Source organism: Arachis ipaensis, chromosome B01 (assembly GCF_000816755.2).
Source record: "Arachis ipaensis cultivar K30076 chromosome B01, Araip1.1, whole genome shotgun sequence".
Lineage (NCBI taxonomy): Eukaryota > Viridiplantae > Streptophyta > Magnoliopsida > Fabales > Fabaceae > Arachis > Arachis ipaensis.
This window is the reverse complement of record NC_029785.2, coordinates 84633319-84637231: the sequence shown is the minus strand read 5'-3', so window position 1 is coordinate 84637231 and position 3913 is coordinate 84633319.

Genomic DNA, 3913 nt, shown 5'->3' with positions numbered 1-3913 from the left:
GGGAAGAGAGATTGAGGTGATTGGTGAAGAGTTTTGGGGAAGAGTGTTTATGGGATTGTGTGAAAGAGAGGTGAGAATAAGTGAGTGGAGGTAGGTGGGGATCCTGTGGGGTCCATAGATCCTGAGGTGATCCTGTGGGGTCCACAGATCCTGAGGTGTTCAAGGATTTACAACCTTGCACCCAATTAGGCATGTAAAATGCCCTTGCACACAACTCTGGGCGTTCAGCGCCAGATTGGTGCTTGTTCTGGGCGTTGAACGCCCATTTGTAGCCCATTTCTAGCGTTGAACGCCAGAACCATGCTTGTTCTGGGCGTTCAGCGCCAGCTCTTCTCCAGGGTGCATTTCTGGCGTTCAAACGGCCAGATGCTGCCCATTTCTGGCATTCAGCGCCAGAACCATGCTCTGTTCTGGCGTTGAACGCCCAAAACATGCTTCTTACTGGCGTTTAAACGCCAGTAAGGTCTTCCTCCAGGGTGTGATTTTTTTTCTGCTGTTTTTGATTCTGTTTTCAAGTTTTAAATTTATTTTGTGACTCCACATGATTATGAACCTAATAAAACATGAAAAATAATAAAAATAGAAATTAGATAAATAAAGATTGGGTTGCCTCCCAACAAGCGCTTCTTTAATGTCAATAGCTTGACAGTGGGCTCTCATGGAGTCTCACAGATATGCAGAGCTTTGTTGAGACCTCCCAACACCAAACTTAGAGTTTGGATATGGGGGTTTGACACCAAACTTAGAGTTTGGTTGTGGCCTCCCAACACCAAACTTAGAGTTTGATTGTGGGGGCTTTGTTTGACTCTGCTTTGAGAGAAGCTTTTTATGCTTCCTCTCCATGGATGCAGAGAGAGATCCTTGAGTTGTAAACACAAGGTGGTCCTCATTTATTTGAAGGATCAATTCTCCTCTATCCACATCAATCACAGCTCTTGCTGTGGCTAGGAAGGGTCTTCCAAGGATGATGAATTCATCCTCATCCTTCCCAGTATCTAGGACTATGAAATAGTAGGGATGTAAAGGCCTTCAACCTTTACTAACACATCCTCTACTTGTCCATAAGCCTGTTTTCTTGAATTGTCTGCCATCTCTAATGAGATTTTAGTGGCTGCACCCCAAAGATTCCCAGTTTCTCTATTACAGAGAGGGGCATGAGGTTTATTCCTAAACCAAGGTCACACAGAGCCTTAAAGATCATGGTGCCTATGGTACAAGGTATTAAGAACTTTCCAGGATCCTGTTTCTTCTGAGGCAATGTCAGTTGATCCAGATCACTTAGTTCATTGGTGAACATGGGAGGTTCATCTTCCCAAGTTTCAATGCCAAATAATTTGGCATTCAGCTTCATGATTGCACCAAGAAACTTGGCAGCTTGCTCTTCAGTAACGTCCTCATTCTCTTCAGAAGAGAAATACTCATCAGAGCTCATGAATGGCATAAGGAGATTTAATGGAATCTCTATGGTCTCTAGATGAGTCTCAGATTCCTTTGGTTCCTCAAAAGGAAGCTCCTTATTGATTACTGGACGTCCCAGGAGGTCTTCCTCCTTGGGATTCACGTCCTCTCCTTCCTTCACAGGTTCGGCCATGGGGATTAATTCAATGGCCTTGCACTCTCCTTTTGGATTTTCTTCTGTATTGCTTGGGAGAGTACTAGGAGGGATTTCAGTGATCCTTTTACTTATTGGTCTTAACAGTATCACATATCTGCAAGAATTCAGTTAAAAACTGAAAAGGATCTTCAGATGGAAGTCCATGAAACTTGCAATTCTGCTGCATCAGAGAAACTAATTGAGGTTTCAGCTCAAAGTTGTTTGCTCCAATGGCAGGAATGGAGATGCTTCTTCCATGTAAATTGGAATTTGGTGCAGTAAAGTCACCAAGCATTCTCCTTGCATTATTATTATTTTTGGCTGCCATCTCCTCTTCTTGTTCGAAAATTTCTGAAAGGTTGTCTCTGGACTGTTGTATTTTGGCTTCTCTTAGTTTTCTTTTCAGAGTCCTTTCAGGTTCTGGATCTGCTTCAACAAGAATATTCTTGTCTTTACTCTTGCTCATATGAAAAAGAGGGACAGAAAAATAATAATAATAGGGGCCCTTTTTACCACAGTATAAAGGTCCCTATGTGAGTAGAAGAAAAAGAAGAAGAAACAATTCGAACACAGATGGAAGAGGGGGTTCGAATTTGGGTGAGATGAAGTGTTAGTAGATGAATAAACAAATAGAAGGAGATAAGAGAGAGAGAGAATTTTCGAAAATAATTTTTGAAAAAGAGTTAGTGATTTTCGAAAATAGTTGTTGAAAAAGGTTAGTAATTTTCAAAAATTAAAATTAAAAATTAAAATAATTAGTTAATTAAAAAAGAGATTTTGAAAAAGAGGGAAGATATTTTCGAAAATTAGAGAGAGAGAGAGAGTTAGTTAGGTAGTTTTGAAAAAGATAAGAAACAAACAAAAAGTTAGTTAGTTAGTTGAAACAAATTTGAAAATTAATTTTGAAAAGATAAGAAGATAGGAAGTTAGAAAAGATATTTTAAAATCAATTTTTGAAAAAGATAAGATAAGAAGATATTTTTGAAAAGATATGATTGAAATTAGTTTTGAAAAAGATTTGATTTTTAAAATCACAATTGATGACTTGATTCACAAGAAATCACAAGATATGATTCTAGAACTCAAAGTTTGAATCTTTCTTAACAAGCAAGTAACAAACTTGAAATTTTTGAATCAAAACATTAATTGATGATGTTATTTTTGAAAATATGATGTAAAATTAAGAAAAATATTTTTGGAATTTTTGAAAATAGATAAGAAAAATGAAAAAGATTTGATTTTTGAAAAAGATTTTGAAAAAAAGATAAAATTTGAAAATTTGATTTGACTCATAGAAAACAACTAGATTTTAAAATTTTTTAAAAAAGTCAACTCAAATTTTCGAATTTTATGAGAGAAAAAGAAAAAGATATTTTTTTGATTTTTGAATTTTTATGATGAGAGAGAAAAATTAAAACATCATTTCCATGTTTTTCTCTTTTATTTTTGAATCAAAACAAGGAATGCATGCAAGAACACTATGAATGTCAAGATGAACACCAAGAACACTTTGAAGATTATGATGAACATCAAGAACTTATTTTTGAAAATTTTTAATGCAAAGAAAACATGCAAGACACCAAACTTAGAAATCTTTAATGCTTAGACACTAAGATTTCAAGAATGCATAAGAAAAACAAGAAAAGACACAAAACATGGAAACATCAAGATCAAACAAGAAGACTTATCAAGAACAACTTGAAGATCATGAAGAACACTATGAATGCATGAATTTTTCGAAAAATGCAAGATGAATATGCAATTGACACCAAACTTTCAACTTGACTCAAGACTCAAACAAGAAACACAAAATAATTTTTTGATTTTTATGATTTTATGATTTTTTTGTATTTTCTTTTAATTAATTTTTTTTTCGAAAATCATTTTGAAAAAGAAAAATAAGGATTCCAAAATTTTTAATATGAATTCCAGGAATCTTATGCTCTTTAGTCTAAAGCTCCAATCAAAGGGTCAGGCATGGCTTAATAGCCAGCCAAGCTTTAGTATGTAACTCAGACATGACACGCCTAACATGCCCTATAGAGGAATTAGATATGGCTTTACAGCCAGCGCTTACAATCTTAGTCTAAAGCTCCAATCTGAGGGTTAGACATGGCTTAATAGCCAGTCAAGCTTTAGCATGAATATGGGAGTAATTCATTCAATTTTAAGCCAAAAACTCTGTCCAAAAGAATTTAGACATGGTTTTATAGCTAGCATGCTTCAACATGCTTCATGAAACACTAGAATTCATTCTTAAAAATTCTGAAGAAAAATATATTTTTGAAAACATTTTTATTTTAAAATTTTTTTTTTGAA